At 46.3% G+C, this 18,368-nt stretch overlaps 1 protein-coding gene across 2 annotated transcripts in view; it reads right to left on the bottom strand.

Moving 5' to 3' along the window:
• Positions 1–18,368, bottom strand: part of MLLT1 (MLLT1 super elongation complex subunit) — a 129,413-nt gene that overhangs the window by 100,354 nt on the left and 10,691 nt on the right. The gene's annotated exons all lie outside the window — the stretch shown is intronic.

Here is an 18,368-nt window from a genome sequence, read left to right as displayed (position 1 = left end):
TGAAGAGTGGCCCCCGCTTGCCACAACAAGAGAAAGCCCTCGCACAGAAACGAAGACCCAACACAGCCAAAAATAAAAATAAATTAAAAACAAAATAGAGAGGGGGGAGGGGAAAATGGCAAAATGTTAGTGATTGGTAAATTTGGGTGAAAGGTACTTCGCAGTTCATTGAACTCTTCTTGCAACTTTTCTGTTGCAACAGAAATGTTTCAAGATAAAAAGTTTTTCTTTTTAAGTTGGCAAATTAAGGGAATTCCCTGGTGGTTCAGTGGTTAGGACTCCATGGTCTCACTGCCGAGGGCCTGGGTTCAATCCCTGGTCGGAGAACTAAGATCCTGCAAACTGTGCGGCGTGGCCAGAAAAGAAAAAAAAATTAAAAATAAAGTTGGCAAATTAAAAGCATTGGTGAGAATGAGAAGCAAGGAAACGCTCATCCCTCACTGAGAGAAATGTGAGGTGGGCAACCATTTCGGAAAACAATTTAACATGATCTAATATATTACTGGGCAGGGTCAGTCAATTGCTGGAATAAGAAAATACAGCAGATCTCGGTATCTTAAGAGTGAAAGCTTATTTCTTACATAAACTAAGTCCACTGAGTGTGTGCTTCTACCCTGGAAGGCAGTCTGTCAAGTGGTCCAGGCTCCTTCCGTCTGTGATGCCTCCATTCCCAACATGTGGCTTCCACCCGCCCGGCATGAAGCTTTCAGAGCAGCCCTAGCAGGAAAGGACAGCATAAGGAAGACACACTGCATCCTTAGCCATCTCAGTCCCAGAACACACGTCACTTTGGCGTACTTTCTATTGGTCAAAACAAGTCATATGACCTCAACTAGCTGCAAGGGAAGCTGGGAAATGTAGTCTCTGGCACAGCAGCTGCTCCCCAGGAACAACCTTGCCCGGTGGAAAGGGAGCTTGAATCTTTGTGACACGTCCAGTAAAGCTGAAAATGAATGGATCCTACGATTGGGAACTCCCTTCCCAGATTTACGTCCCCCTGAGAAACTCTGACACGTGGATCCAGATTTCATGTACAAGATTATTCAGAGCAGCCCTGCTAGCCATAGCAAAACCCTGGAATATTCCTGAACTGCAGACTAGATGAATAAATGGTGGGGTAGTCATTCAATGGATGACACATAAAGTCATGAACAGCAGGGACATGCATTAATGAGAATGACTCCCAACAAGATCGTGCTGGGCCAAAACAAAAACAAAAGAAAGAAATTAAACCATGTCATAAAGCAGTATATCTGTTTATAGAATGATTTAAAAAAAAAAAGTAAGGCTACATTCAACAAATAGTATTTAGGGCAGGGCTGCTACCCAGCAGGCACACCCTTGTATGAATGTGCCAGTTGATAAAATATGGCAAAACTGGTTGGTAGGTAGCCGCTGCTCCCAGCCTCCCTCACTCCAGCACGTTCCTGAGCACCCTGGCTTTGCCCCTGTGACCCTACGGACTTCTTCACGACCCAGCAGCCAAAGGGTTAAGATCTGGCCAATATTTTTAATATTGCCTTAGGTTTAGGGGGACATGCATATGTGATAAAATGCTTTAAAAAAAGAAAGAAAAAAAAAAGCAAAGGAATGGTGAACACCAAATCCAGAGAAGTGGTCACCTCAGAGGGGGGAAGGGGGGGGTTGCACCTTGTAAGAGTCGCACTGGGTTTTCATTGGGGTCAGTGTGTGTTGTGAACCGTTTCTGCTTCACCCACACCCTGAAGTGGCCTCAAAGTTTCAAAAACTCCATCACAATAGCTTTCTAACGTGGCTTAACTCCATTATTCGTTTGGAAAAGGGTTGCCAGATAAAATGCAGGATGCCCAATTAAATTTGAATTTCAGATAAACAGTGAATAATTTTTAGCATGAGTGTGTCCTCTATATCGCATGGGATGGACTTACACTAAAACATGATTCCTTGTGTATCTGAAATTCACATGGAAATGGGCATTCTGCATTTTTCTTTGCTCAATTTGACAACTAACTTGGAAGTATCTCCTTAACCAAACCTCTGTCCTGTTCCTCCCTCAAATGAGAAAGTTCTGTGAAATGTATCTTTCAGTGCCTTCTCTTCCAAAATCCATTAACCCCCAATGGTTATTCTGAGATTAACCTTTTTCGCACACCTTCTGTTATTCATCTGCAGGGGAATGGTGACAAAACTGGGGAGACATATTGCCAGCTGGGATTTCTGCCAGATTTTAAAGTTCAAAAGATTCAGACTTGTAAATCTAGCCCCAAAGGCCAACGTTTCTCTCCAGCATCAAAGCTGAGATCACTGTGGTCCACAGGGAGAGACTCTGCCTGTCCTTTCCCAGCCCCCTCTCAAAGGCTGGGTTACGGGTTAAATTGTGCCCCTCCCCCCAGAATGTAAGTTGGTTCAGCCACTATGGAGAACAGTATGGAGGTTCCTCAGAAAACTAAAAATAGAGCTATCGTATGATCCAGCGATCCCACTCCCGGGCATATATCCAGACAAAACTCCAATTCAAAAAGATCCACGCACCCCAGTGTTCATGGCAGCACTATTCACAATAGCCAAGATGTGGAAGCAACCTAAGTGCCCATCGACAGAGGAGTGGATAGAGAAGATGTGAGATATATATATATATATATCTCACAGAAATTATCACATGGCTATAAGCTAATGGCAATAATGGAGGAGAGAGGGGACATCTGCTGTTATGAGAGAAAGCAGAGACTTGTTAGAGCGATGGCCTCGAGTGGAATGGAATCCAGGGCGTAGGTGGAAAGTTGACCTTGGCCGGGAGCACGGACAGCTCCATCACAATAACAAAGAAGAAGGTAATGCTGACAGCCCGGATGAAGGGACGTGGGTAGGTGTTCTGGGATGCCGTGGAAGTTCTCTTCTGTGGCTTTGTTTTCGCAGAAGGTAGGAGGTGAGGTCCAGAGCTGAGAGTCAGGAGGAAGGGGGAGGCTTGAGGGGAGATGGAAGGGTAGGACATTAGCCTATGAGAGAGTTGGTGAGTGAAGGGACTGGGGGTGTGGTAGTGCTGAGCAGCGGATTAGAGGTCTAGAGTCTCAAGGGAGACCAGTCGGCACGGCTGTGTGCGAGACTGCCCAGGTACAGGTGAGGAGTGGATGGAGGGTTGGCTTTAGCTAAGTCCGGTCAGATCAATGGGATGATGGAAGAGATAGAGGAGGGGGTTGAGGGTATATGTGAAGGAGGGATTGTAATGACAGACCATGGCTCTAAAGTGGGTGAGGGCACAGGGAAAGGGGGCAATGATCCATGGATGACAGGTTCTAGCAGAGCTAAAGGATTGCTTGAACAGGAACACCAAAAGGAGTGAGATGGAAAGAAAAGAAGTGTGGGTCAGTGAGTGGAGTGTTTGAGAATACGGAAAGGGATGCAATTTCTGTACACGTCAAGGTCTAAAATAAGACCATGAGAGCTGGAGGCTGAGGTAGAGGGGAGGACGAGGTCACTGGGAGAGAAGAGTTAAAGGATTTGAAAGTCACACACCCGGAAGGATCATCAAGCTCCGTGGTTCTCCATCAAGGGCGAGTCTGCCCCCCGGGGGACACTTGATCACATCTAGAGACATTTTTGGTTGTCACACTTAGGGGTGGTGGGTTTTCTACTGGCATTGGGTGGGTAGGGGTCAGGGACGTTGTTCAAAATCCCACGATGCACAGGGCAGACCCCACAAGCAAGAATGACGTGGCTCCAAATGTCAACAGTGCCAAAGTTGGGAAACCCTGGCCCACGTGGATCCTGAAGTCACTAAGAATTATGCCCAGAGGAGTTTTCAAGAAAAGAACCAGGGGCTTCCCTGGTGGCACAGTGGTTGAGAATCTGCCTGCCAATGCAGGGGACACGGGTTCGAGCCCTGGTCTGGGAAGATCCCACATGCCGCGGAGCAACTGGGCCCGTGAGCCACAACTACTGAGCCTGCGCGTCTGGAGCCTGTGCTCCGCAGCGAGATAGGCCGCGATAGTGAGAGGCCCGCGCACCGCAATGAAGAGTGGCCCCCGCTCGCCACAACTAGAGAAAGCCCTCGCACAGAAACGAAGACCCAACACAGCCATAAATAAATAAATAAATAAATTTTTTAAAAAAGAAAAGAACCAGAAGGGAAAATAGTAAAGGAGGGGGTGACCTGAGGGTTGATGGACAAAGCAGCAAGGACAGGTAGTAGAGAGAATTGTTTGATGGCCTGAGATTCGAAGCTGCAGAGTTTGAGGGGAGAGTTAGGAGCAATGATGGGGCAAAGACACCCACTTCATCACAAGAGGCACAAAAGTGCAAAGAGTTGGAGAAAAAATAGCCACGACTTAAGAGCTTCCGGTCCTTGGGAAAGAGCCAGGCATCTGTTAGGGCGAGAAGGTAAAGAGAATGATCTCTGAAGACATTGAGAATACAGGGAATTTTGCTTATGAAGGACCATGACTTCTGGCACAACTGAAGCATCTCAAGATTTGAGGAGGACCATTTAAGAAATGAAAAGGCATGCCATTAACTGGAAGAAGGTATTTGGAATACATATATCTGACAAAGGGCTTATTGCCAGAACACATAAAGAACCCTTACAACTCAATAAGAAGAAGACAAGGGAATTCCCTGGCGGTCCAGTGGTTAGGACTCCATGCTTCCACCGCAGGGGGCATGGGTTTGATCCCTGGTCAGGGAACTAAGATCCCACAAGCCACCTGGAGCGGCCAAAAAAAAAAAAAAAAGACAAACAAAATGGCAAAGGGTTTGGAACAGATACTTTGCAAAAGAAGACATAGAGATGGCCACAAGGCACATGAAAAGATGCTCAAAAGCATTAGTCATTGGGAAAATGAACAGGAAAACCACCATGAGATATCACTATACCACCTGCTCGAAGAACTAAGATTTTAAAACAGTAACTCGTCCATACAAAACGATATTGAGGACGTGGAGCAACTGGAATTCTCAGACGTTGCTGTTAGGCATGTAAAATGGTGCAGCTGCTTTGGAAAATGATGTGGCAGTTTCTTCCCAAGTTAAATACACACTTCCCATATGATCTAGCCATTCCACGTTTGGTATTTACCCATGAGAAGCAAAAATGTATGCTCATACAAAATCTTTTTTTTTTTTTTTTTTCCTTTGGTAAAGTTCAGTTCTCTTTTCTTTTTCTTTTTTGGCCACGCCATGGCTTGTGGGATCTTAGTTCCCCGACCAGGGATTGAACCTGGGCCCTTGGCAGTAAGAGTGCAGAGTCCTAACCACTGGACTGCCAGGGAGTTCCCTCTTTTCTTTTTTTTCCCCACACAGTCTTATACACCAATGTTCAGAGCAGCTTTATTTGTAATAGCCCCAAACTGGAAACAACCCAGATGTCCAGAACAGATCAACTCTGGTACATCCATACAATGGAATATTATTCAGCCATGAAGAGGAATGAATGAATCAATGAATATATACAAAGGCACGAGTGAATCTCAGAAACATCATGCTGAATGAAAGAAGCCAGCCACAAAAGACTACATACTATATGGTTCCATTTATATGAAATTCTAGTGAAGAGAAATCTAATCTAGAGTGACAGAAAAACGGATCAATGGTTGTTTGGGGATGAGGATGGGATGGGGGTTGACTGCAAGGGGACCCAGGGGATTCTTTTGGGGGTGATGGAGATATTCTCTGTATTGATTGGGGTAATGGTGACACCATGGATTTGTCAAAACCCATCAAACTGTACACTTAAAATGGATACATTTTATTAAATGGACATTATACTTCAATAGAGTTGACTTTAAACCAACTTGGACAGGGAAGGGAGAATGTAAAAAATAGGAATGTACAGAGTTGTGGTCTTTGGGTGATGGAGTTGTGGCCTCATTGAGAAACTGGCAGAAATGGGTCAGGGGTCTGATGGGCTTAGTTGATGGTTCTGGCATTTTGAGGCAGTCAGCTGTGAATATCTAGGGCAGCTTACCAGGAGCATATGGAGAAGTGGGGCTCCTCTCCCCCCACTTAAAAACAGTGTTTTGCTTTCACTGTACTTTTTTATTCAATTTCTGGTATGTCATTCCATTTTTCCATGTATGGCAGTCATTTAAATTTTCTATTTTAAAATAAATGTATGTAAATGTTTTAAATGAGGGGATTTAGAATAAAATTATTCATGATTGTATAGCTAGCACACATTTGAATGACTTAAGTTTAGAAACCCTCATGGTTTCCCACCATTTTTTATTGTGTTCCTGTCATGAATACCGAATTTTAAAGGCTTGGTCTACCAGATGGACTGCATTTTTTGAGCGTGTGTGTGTGTGTGTGTGTGTGTGTGTGTGTGTGTGTGTGTGTGTAGGGGGTAAAGTAACAGAGAGAGACTTTTATGATGTACCTAATCACTTGACCAGAAGAGGATTCTCCCTATTTGTCGGGTGAGGAGAATGCAGTTATGAAACGTTCAGATCCTCACCCAAGGCCCCAGGAAATAAGTAGTGGGGTAGAGATTGAACCCAGGACTCTCTCCCCTTACTCCACCACCCCTTAACTATTTTTTATTAATTAATTAATTAACTAATTTTATTTTTGGCTGCTCTGGGTCTTCGTTGCTGTGCGTGGGCTTTCTCTAGTTGCGGTGAGCGGGGGCTATTCTTCCTTGCGGTGTGCAGGCTTCTCATTGCAGTGGCTTCTCTTGTTGCGGAGCACGGGCTCTAGGCACGTGGCCTCAGTAGTTGTGGCTCACGGGCTCTGGAGTGCAGGCTCAGTAGTTGTGGCTCACGGGCTTAGTTGCTCCGCAGCATGTGGGATCTTCCCAGACCAGGGCTCGAACCCGAGTCCCCTGCATTGGCAGGAGGATTCTTAACCACTGCGCCACCAGGGAAGTCCTTCACCTCAATTTTTAAAAAAGCACCACATGCTCATGATATGACCCACAAATGAATAAAAAGAAGAAAATAAAAATTACCTGAACCCCTCCACTCACAGACTCTTAGCATCTAGTCTAGGGGTGTGTGGTCCCACCCACATACATTTGCAACAATGAGATTGTGGTGTCAGCATTGTCTTATTACCTGCTTGTTTTCCCCCTTACAAATTACATCAAGGGAATCAAATGGTGCTATCTTGGGATGTCCAGGATGTATTGATTGAGAAGGGACACGGAGGAACTTTCTAGATCTTGGACTGGGTGATGGTTACTCGGGTGTACACCCATCTAAAACACAAATTCACTGGGCTGTACAGTTAAGATGTTTGCACTTTACTGAGTGTATGTTTCACTCCAATAATTTTAAAAAATACACCATGGGACTCTTTCCATGTCAATAAAAATGAATGCACAACATCATTTTCATTGCTGACACTCCATTTAAATGCCCCTCCCCCTCACAATGGCTTCCCAAAGCAGCTGATGCTTCTAAAACTGATGGCTGGGAATTCCCTGGTGGTCCAGTGGTTAGGACTCTTCGCTCTCACGGCCGAGGGCCCAGGTTCGATCCCTGGTCGGGGAACTAAGATCCCGAAAGCCATCCAAAAAAAAAAAAAAAAAAGGAACTGATGGCTGATCTCAACAGCTTGTGCGCCTGCCAGATTCGTTCTTCCGCTTGATCCATTCTCTTCCTTGGACCTGTGACTGCCCCCACCCCCAGCCCCGGCTCCCTCTTCTCACTCCAACCTGTTCCTGGGGCAGGGTGGAGGAGGGGAGATCTCACCTGCTCCCATGCTGCCTGAGTGCCAGAATTACAGAACCATCGGCTTCCTGGAAATCTCCGCTTGGATATCCACAGGCTGCCCTAACTCACCAGATCCTAACCCAGTGGTTCTCAACCGGGGATATTGGGCAATGTCTAGAGACCTTTACGGTCGACGTGATTGGGGGGATGTTACTGACACCTAGTGGAAGGAGGCCAGGTGCATGGGATGACCGGCCCCGACAGCAAAGAACTATTCAACCCCAAATGTCAGTGGTGCCAAGGTTGACAGACCCTGCCCTAAACTAACTCACCATCTTCCCCCAAACCTACATCCCCGTCTCAGTAAAATGCACCTCCGTGCGCCCAATGGCCCCAGCCAGAAAGATCTGAACCTTCCCTCCCCTCCCCCACCATATTCAATCCACTCCTGAATTAATTAGGTAATAGTAGCTGCTACAACGAACAAATCCCAAAATGTTTAATGACTCAGATAGGATGGAAGTTTGTTGCTCAGTCATCTAAAATACAAAATGTATGTTCCTGATTGGCAGGTGGCTCCCTCCCCAGGCTCCTTCTGCAGTTCTGCCATCTTTATCAGGCCACTGCGTTCAGCTGCAAGAGCTGGTGGAAGGGGAAGAGAGGGGAGAAGTCATACCTGCTTCTAAAGCTCCTTGGCTTGGAAGGGTCATACATCATCATCTCCTTGCAGGGTCCACTGGTGAACTCATCACACGACCCTTCACATGCAAGGGATGCTGAGAAATGCAGTCCCAGGATGGGAAGGTGTGGCAACCACCCTTTGAGATGATCTCCAATGATGCCCACCTCTTGGTATCCACCCCTGGCATAGTCCCCGGCCTCACACTGAATTGTGTGACCACTAGAATACTGTGGAAGTAACAATGTCTGACTCCCAAAGCTAGGTTGGATAAGACATTACAGCTTCCACTGTGCTCTTTTGGATCGATTGCTCTAGGGGGAAGCTGGCCACCATGTTGTGAGGACACTCAATTAACCAAGAGGTCTACATGGGGAAGAACTGAAGCCTCCTGACAGTAGCTAGCCATCCAACTTGTCTGGCATCCAACTTGCTAGCCATGTGAGTGAGCCATCTTGGAAGTAAATCCTTCAACTGGTTGACACTTTATTTATTTATTTATTTGTGGTCGTGCCTCGAGGCTTGCGGGATCTTAGTTCCCTGACCAGGGATTGAACCTGGACCACCGCGGTGATAGTGTCAAGTCTTAACCACTGGACCGCCAGGGAATTCCCAAGTTGAGCCTTTAGATATGACTACAGCCCTGGCTGATAGTTTGACCCCAACTTTAGGAAAGACCCCAAGTCAGAACACCTAGCTAAGCTGCCTGTAGGTTCCTGACCGAAAGAAATTATGTGAGATAATGTTTATTTTTAATGATAATGTTTAATGTATTGTTATTATTTTAAGCCACTAAATTATGGGGTAATATGTTACACAGCAATAGATAACTGCTAAAGGAGAAGTATGACTTTTGGAGAATAATTGATCCCACGATCTGCAAGCCCTGTCTGTTCTTCCTAAACATTTCACAAATCCATCGCCCCTCCCGTATAGATTGTACCTCCACCATATTTCTCTTTTGAATGGCTACACCTGCCCTGTCACTGATCTCCCTTTGTAGAAGATGTCTGTCATGTCTTTTTATTTTTTGTGGGTTTTTTTTTTCTTTTTTGGCTTTCCAACATCCAATTATTTCTTTTGGGAGGGGGGACTTCATTCCTTGTAGCAGTGTCCACCAAGGTGGCTGTGACCTCCTAGCCAAATTGCCCCGGATGCTCAGCCTCTGGAAACTTCTGCCTATTTTTTTCCAAGGTGGAGATTCCAGACTGACACAGATGCTGGGAAACCTCTGGTGTCTACAAGATTCCCCCCCCCCTTTTTTTTTTTTTTTGTCAGACACTTTGCACATATGATATCTTTTAATAAAAAAACCAACCCAAGCAGAGAAGGTAAGAGAAAGCGGGGCTCAAAAGTGAGGGGTGTAAGCTAGATAAGTACATGAACACCCACAGAGGCCTTTGTAGCAACTAGGTCATAATAATAACAACAGCTAGCCCTTAACAATTTAAAAGGGTTTTCACCTATAATTCTCACAGCAACTCTGGGAAGGGCATGATTATCCCAGTTTTGCTGTGAGAACTCTCCAAATACAGGTCCATTTCCACAAAGTCAGCCATGCTTCTCCGGTCCTGCTTTAAGTATCTCCTATTTTCCCACCTCTTTAAATTTACACGGCTCCAAGTGTTACTGCCTTGATATCTGTGTAGTTTAGGACAGAAAAAAAAGATGTCTCTGCTTCAGAGCATTAACTTGCAGTGTTTTAGTAGATACGTCTTTGGTAGGATTGAAAGGGCCCTTGGAAGGATTTCCCCCTTTCCCTTGTAATCGACGTTAGATTATGAGGGTGTTTCTCATCATCATTTGCTATCCTGCGTATTGTATTACCCGGTGATGCCGTCTGTACTCCTCACGTCCACTTCCTTAGCGGTTAGCTCCCCTTTGTCAGCTGCCTTCTTTCTGGGGCACATTTGCCTCTTCTCTGAACAAGATTCCCTTTTTGCTTAAGACAGTTTCTGTTGCTTTCAACCAACAACCCTGGCTGGTACATCTGCCTCCGCCACTGCCTCACATAACCCACTGTCCACCCACTGGCCACTCCTTCACTGACTTAATAAATGTTTACTGAGTGCCTACTATGTGCCGAACACTGTTCTAGAAGCTGAAGTATAGCTGTGAAAAAAAGTAGAGAAAAACCCTTGTGAAATGGAGCAGGACCTTCCCCCCACCCCATGTCCTCCGCCTGCCTTTTGTCTGTGGAAAAACTTTAGCCAAAGAATAAGCCTAATCAGAGAAGTGAGAAAAATGCAGATGCAAAGGAAAACAGTCCAACAAGACCAAATAATAATAGTTTAGTCATTAAAGTCAAATAATAGTTTAGTCCTTCCTAAAGGAGGAACCTTTAGTTCCTTCTCAAGGGCTATAGTTAATATTCTGGGCCATGTCCTTTGAGCTGTTTTGCAGATACTGAAACCACCAGGTGAAAGAAGTGAACTACATGATGACCAGATTGTGGCCATGACATAAGCTGCCACGATTCTGAGAACTGGCCTCAAGGAAATGGGAACAAACCCACCGTGGAACTGAAGACGAACTGGACGTAAAACAATCAAGATGACACTGATCAGACCACCGCAGGACCAATTTCAAGATGACTGTCAGAGCTGCCTGTGCTGTTTCTGCATGTAGCTTTCTCCTTCTGCCTATATCCCCCCCCCCCACGAAACTCCCCTTAAAAAGCTCTTGCCCATTGATTGTCAGTGGGGAGTTGGCCTTTGGACACGAGTCTGCCCTCTCCCCCGGGATGCCAGCCTCCAAAACTTTCCTTTCCACCAACCTTGGCTTTCGAGTGCTGAGCAGCTGGACCCCACTTTCGGTCACACTTGCTCTGGTGAGCTTATGTTTTTATCAGGAGAGACAGACAGTAAACAAAATAAGCAGTCAATGTATCAAATGGGAGTGCTTCTCAAAGTTCAGTGTGCCTGTGGATGGACTGGGGATCTTGTTCAAACGCAAGCTCTGAGTCAGTAGGTCTGGGTGGAACCTAACAGTCTGTGTTATTAACAAGAGCCCAGGTGATACTGATGCTGCTGGTCGGTGAAGCACACTTGGAGTAGGGAAGGATGAGGCTCACAAGTTCTGTAAAGAAAAGTAAAGCAGGGGAAGGGGGTGCAGTGTGCTGGGAGATGATGGTGGGGCTTGTGGTCACAAATCAGGGTGTCAGAAGGGGACAGTGAGTATGGACTCGATGGAGGTGATGGGGGTGCCATGGGGATGTCTGAGGGAAGGGCATTCCAGCCAGCAGGAACAGCCAGTGCAAAGGCCCTGAGGCTGATGTGTGCCTGACTGGTTAGAGGACTAGCAAGGAGGCCAGTGTGGCCACGGTGGAGTGAGCGAGGGGGACAGAGGGAGGAGGGGAGTCATGGGGCAGGAGGGGGCATCTATGACTGTGTAGAGAGTTGCAGACTATTCTTCGGACTAGGAGTTGAGCCATAGGAGGGTTCTAAGAATGACATGAGCTCAGTTAAGTTTTAAAAGGATTCCTCTGGTCCCTGTGGGGAGAACAGTTTGCAAGGGAACAGGAATGGAAGCTGAGAAAAATGGGAGGAGTAGGTGACTGCAATTGTCCAGGTAGGAGATGATGGTAGCTTGGATCAGGGAAGCAGCATGGACTGGTGAGAGGGGGCTGGGTTCTGGGTAAACTTGGGAAGTTGAACCAACTGGATTAGCCAACAGATTTGGGGAGAGAAATCAAGGATGACTCTGGGTTTTTTAGTATGAGTGTAAGGCTGAAGGAGCAATGCACAGGGGCGGGGAATGAGATTAGTAACCCATCTCAAACATTTTGAGGGGCCTTATTAGACCTCCCTGGTAGATGCAAGGAGGAAGGTCTGGGAGAGAGAGTTATCTGGGCAGGACAGAGAAACACAGGACGCATCTGGTACACAGGTATTTAAAGCCAGGAGACTAGATGAGATTACAGAGCAGATTGGATGGAGATAAAGAAGACCAAGCCCAGGGGCTCTCTTCAAAAGACAAATCTGATAAGGGAAAAGAATCTGAAAAAGAATATATATATATATACACACACAGACACACATATATACATAGAAAATATGTATAACTGAATCACTGTGTTGTACACCTGAAACTAACACAACATTGTAAATCAACTATACTTCAATTATTTTAAATCTCAAAAAAAAAAAAAAGACAAATCTAGGAGTTCCCGGGCGGTCCAGTGGTTATGATTCAGTGCTTTCACTGTCGGGGCCCGGGTTCAATCCCTGGTCGAGGAACTAAGATCCCACAAGCCACGCAACATGGCCAAAGAAATAAGACAAATCTGATGATTGGTAAGATTAAAAAAAAATCACCACAGGAAGATACCCACCAACAAAGGACTGATTCAATAAATTAAAGGTCTTCTTCATACAGATGGCCAACAAACACATGAAAATCTGCTCAACATCACTAATTATTAGAGAAATGCTAATCAAAACTGCAATGAGGTATCACCTCACACTGATCAGAATGGCCATCATCAAAAAATTTACAAACAATAAATGCTGGAGAGGGTGTGGAGAAAAGGGAACCCTCATACACTGTTGGTAGGAATGTAAATTGATACAGCCACTATGGAGAACAGTGTGGAGGTTCCTTAAAAAAATAAAAATAGAACTACCATATGACCCAGCAACCCCACTGCTGGGCATATATCCAGAGAAAACCATAATTCAAATAGAGACATGTACCACAGTGTTCATAGCAGCACTATTTACAATAGCCAGGGCATGGAAGCAACCTAAATGTCCATCAACAGAGGAATGGATAAAGAAGATGTGGTACATATATACAATGGAATATTACTCATCCATAAAAAGAAACGAAATTGGGTCATTTGTAGAGACGTGGATGGACCTAGAGACTGCCATACAGAGTGAAGGCAGACAGAGAAAAACAAATACCGTATATTAACGCATATATGTGGAATCTAGACAAATGGTATAGATGATCTTATTTGCAAAGCAGAAATAGAGACACAGACATAGAGGACAAATGTATGGATACCAAGGGTGGAAGGGGGAGGGTGGGAGGAACTGGGAGATTGGAATTGACACATATACACTGTTGATGCTATGTAAAAAATAGTTAACTAATGAGAACATACTGGATAGCCCAGGGATCTCTACTCAGGCTCTGTGGTGACCTAACTGGGAAGGAAATCCAAAAAAGAGGGGAGATATATATATATATATATATATATATATATATATATATATATATATATATATATATATATATATATATATATATATATATATATATATATATATAGCTAATTCATTTTACTGTGCAGTAGAAACTAACACAACATTGTAAAGCAACTATACTCCAATAAAAATTAATTTTTAAAAATAAATTAATTAATTAAGGGTCTTCTATGGAATGGAATGCTATGCAACCCCCAAAAAGTGGAGGGGTGACGGACAGCCTTCCTTCAAGATTGGCTGGCATGCATCCTTGCCTGTTCTTTCCTCCCTTGCTCCATCCAGCTTCTCGGAATGGGAATTCAGTGCCAGCTGAAGCTGTGCTTTGGATCTTGAACACAGGAGGGCCCCAGCCCAGGGATGGCTGAGGTGTGAGCTGGAAGGAGGAGGTCTCTGGAGACTTCCTGGTCCGCAACCCCGCTACCCACCCTGCAGGCCAACCTCCAGACTGTCAGGGAGACTGGATGGTCGTCTGGGTACAGAATGGCTGTAAGTGTGTGGTTGTCTAGCCTCACGATCACGCGGCTGGCTGGAAGCTGTGGCTCCCTGCTGCCGCTCAGCATCAAGAGACAGTATCGGGGGAATGCCCTGGTGGTCCAGTGGTTAGTTCTCGGCGCTTTTACTGTGGTGGCCCAGGTTCAATCCCTGGTCGGGGAACTAAGATCCCACAAGCCGTGTGGGGCACAGCCAAAAAAAAAAAAAAAGAGAGAGAGAGAGAGAGAGAGATAGTATCGGACCTACCTCTAGCCTGGGAAAAGATCAAAATTCAAAATTCGAAGTGCTGAATGCATGTCACTTTGGTACCATTGTAAAGTCAAAAACTTGTAAGTTGAACTATCGTAAATCAGGGACCATCTGTATTCAATAAATTACTTGAGATATTCAACACTTTATTATGAAACAGTCTGTGTTAGATGATTTTGCCCAACTACAAGCTGATACAGGTGCTCTGAGCACATTTAAGGTAGGCTGGGCTAAGCTACGATGTTTGTAATGCATTGGGCAGGGGGGTGGGCTGCGAGGCTTGTGGGATCTCAGTTCCCCGACCAAGGATGGAACCCGGGCCCCGGCAGTGAAAGCGCCGAGTCCTAACCACTGGACTGCCAGGGAGTTCCCCATAATGCACTTTCGACTTACCATGTTTTCAACCTACAATGGGTTTATCAGATGTAATGCCATCATTAGTCAAGGAAGATCTGTTCTGCCGTAAACAGCCCTGTGGCTAAATCTTACCTTTGATCATTTCCTAAAAATGAGTCATTAGAAGTAGATTATGAGAATTTGAAATTTGGTGTCAACTTTGTTTCCAGAGAAGTTGTAGCCATGTCTCAGTGAGCCTTTGAATGGGAGAATCCATTTACCCACAGCCTCTTCAGCCCTCAGGGTTTCTGTTTCTTTTTTAAATTCTCAATTCCTATCAATTCAACAGGCCTCTTTTGCGTTCACCCCAGAAAAGGTAGCAGTGATCGGAGTTTCTCTCTGATCACGGAGTGATAACCAAATCCGGATTGGCTGATTTGCAGCCAAGAGTCAGAATCAATCCTTCCTTCCCCCGCCCCCATTCATTCATTCACTGGGAATATTCAGAGCAAACAAAGTTTGGAGAAATAAGGCACTCATTAAATATTTGGGTGCCTACGCGACAGTGGGAGGCCCGCGCACCGCGATGAAGAGTGACCCCCGCTCGCCGCAACTAGAGAAAGCCCTCGCACAGAAACGAAGACGCAACACAGCCAAAAATAAATAAATAAATAAATAAATAAATTAATTAATTAAAAAAAAATTTGGGTGCCTATAATGTGCCAGGTACTGTTCAAAAGTTGCTTTTTCTTCATTTCAGGTCACCACCTACTTTAATTAATTAATTAATTAATTATTTGGTTGTGCCATGTCTTAGTTGTGGCAGGCAGGCTCCTTAGTTGTGGCATGCGAACTCTTAGTTGCGGCATGGCATGTGGGACTTAGTTCCCTGACCAGGGATCGAACCCGGGCCCCCTGCGTTGGGAGCACGGAGTCTTATCCACTGTGCCACCAGGGAAGTCCCCATCCACTTTAATTTAAATCAGTGATTTTCAACTGGAAGCAATTTTGCCCCGGGGGCGGGGTGGGGGCAGTGACTTGGCAATGTTGGAGATGGTTTCGGTTGTTATGATGGGGACGGTGTCACTGGCATCTAATGGGTGGAGGCCAGGGACGCTGCTCCACATCCTACAGCACCCAGGACGGACCCCCTCCAACAAAGAGCCATGCAACCCAGAATGTCAATAGTATCGAGGTTGAGAAACCCCAGTTTAAAAGAAATGGAATAGTAGAGGATAAAATAGAATATATCAGAAGGCGTTGCCCAAAGTACAGATAAGTATCATCTCATAAGGTTTCTCCAAGGAGGTGGCGTTTGACTGGAGACTCTTGGGAACGAGCAAGATTCAGGCAGAGGACACGAGCAGAGGTCAGGTGGCTGGACGGCAGAAAGCTGGCCAGCGTGGTCCCTGGAGCCAAGCGGGGAAGGGAGGGTGGAAGGAAAGGCGGGTAGTGGTCAGCAGGGGTGATGGGGAGCCAAGGGGAGGGTTTTAGGTAAGGGAGGGATATGGTTTAATTAGCTTCTGGGGAGTTCTCTGGTGGTCTAGTGGTTAGGACTCAGCGCTTTCACTGCTGAGGGCCTGGGTTCAATCCCTGGTCAGGGAACTGAGATCCTGCAAGCTGTGTGGCGAGGATCACTCAGGCTGCTGAATGAAACGACAGCAAGGCCAGGGCAGGGGTGAAGCTGCGACACTTACGAAGGCCTTATTGAGGGTAGTTACGAGGACAGGGATGGCGGATACGAAACGTATAATAGTTGAACTGTGCCTAGATAGAGCAGGTGAAACCACGGCAGTGAGGGTGGGGGTGTGGAGCAGTGTCAGGGCAGGGTGACTGTTGGGGCTGCAGCAACTGACGGCACAGCCCTTCTCCCCGGAGGCACGGCGGGAGCTCGGGCCTCAGGGGAACTGGCTGGGCAGGGCCCCCCACCTGACTCAACAGCAGAAACTGGGACGGCCCATGCTGCCCACCCAACTCTTCAGTCACTGCTGATGAAACACCACTCCCAGCACCAGGGGTGCCTCCAAGGCCTCCTTCAAACTTTTCCACTTCCATATCCTTCCCTCTATCCTGCCCCTGATTCCATAAGGCGGGGAGTGTCTTTGTCCTGCTCTATCCCCCCATCAGGATGGGATCCGCTGTGGGCACGGAGGGCACAAAACTACCCTTATTTAGTGCACCCAGCATCAAGTTTGGAGTCCAGCAATCAGGAATGGTCTGCCTGTGAACTCCTACATATGCATTAAAACCCACCTCAAATGGACCTTCATTTGGGAGGACTTCTTGGATGCCCATGGTTGCTGATCTAACACAGTAATACACATCAGTAGCTAATACAAATCGAGCACTTGCTGCATTCCAGGTCCCATTCTGAGGACCTTACGCTCAACGACCCTAGGATGTAGGTTATTATCATTATGTCTACTTCATAGAGGGGAAACTAAGGCTCAGGGACACACAACTAGTAAGTAGTGGAGCCAAGATTTAAACTCAGGGCATGTCAGTATGCTGCCTCAGCAGCAGGTATCCTTAAATCCTTCCTTGTGAGATTGGTTTGACCATCACCATCTTCCAAATGAGAAACTTCAGGCTCAGAGGGGTTAAGCAATGCACCTAAGATCACACAGCAAGTCAGTGGTTGAGCCAGGCTTGCCATGTGGGGCAGCTGCCTCCAAAGCCCTAAGCTTTTTTTTTAAGTTTTGAAATATTTAATTTACCCCCAAAAGTTACCTTAAGTGGAATAACTTTTTATTTTTTTAATTTATTTTTTATTGAAGTATAGTTGAATTCAAAGCCCTCAGCTCCTAACCTTCCTCCTTTATCACTGCTTCATCTCTGGGTTCAAAGTGTAGTTTATGAGCACCTACTGTGTGCCAGGCAAGGTTCTAGGCTCTGGGGACAAAATAAGGGACAATTCTGAGGCAACTTTTGAACTGAAAGATGAAAAAGAATCCACCTTGAGAAGATGTGGAGCCAAAGAGAGGTCCCAAACGTTACCAGGAGCCTTCTTTCTCCCCCACACCTTTGTCCATTGTCTTCTCTCTGCCAGGAATGCCTTTCCCTACCTAACGAACTCCTATACATCCTTCAAAGCCCAGCTCCAATGCCTGCTCCTCCTAGGAAGCCTTCCCAGACCGACCTTCCAGGCCAATTTCGCAACTCCCTCCCTTGGGCTTCCGCATCCTGGGGTCCCTCCCTCTATCCCACGCATAACCAGAGACGGATGGGAAGGTCTCAGGAGTCAGCCCCACCAGGCTAGAAGATCATTGCTGAGGCCCAGGCCCAGTGAGCGCACACAGTTGATTTTTTTTTTTTTTTTGGCTGCATTGGGTCTTTGTTGCAGCGTGCGGGCTTTCTCTAGTTGAGGCGAGCAGGGGCTACTCTTCGTTGCGGTGCACGGGCTTCTCACTGCAGTGGCTTCTCTTACTGTGGAGCACGGGCTCTTGGCGCGTGGGCTTCAGTAGTTGTGGTTCACGGGCTCTAGAGCGCTGGCTCAGTAGGTGTGGCGCACTGGATTAGTTGCTCCGCGTCATGTGGGGGTCTTCCCGGACCAGGGCTCGAACCCGTGTCCCCTGCACTGTCAGGCGGGTTCTTAACCACTGCGCCACCAGGGAAGTCCCGGAATTGATTTTTGAAATAAGCAAGGAAGAGCAGAAAACTATGACGATTCTTTGGGAAAGAGGCTCAAACTGGCGGTTTTAAAGTAGCTCCCGACTCCGCTCCAGCGCCCCTTCTCTGGCCACACCCTTTCAGGTTCCGCCCCGCCCTCGCCCC

The sequence above is a fragment of the Balaenoptera borealis genome, assembly GCF_965194805.1.
Source record: "Balaenoptera borealis genome assembly, chromosome: 2".
NCBI lineage: Eukaryota > Metazoa > Chordata > Mammalia > Artiodactyla > Balaenopteridae > Balaenoptera > Balaenoptera borealis.
Note: the sequence above shows the minus strand (reverse complement) of the source record. Positions and strands in the feature narration are given on the sequence as shown.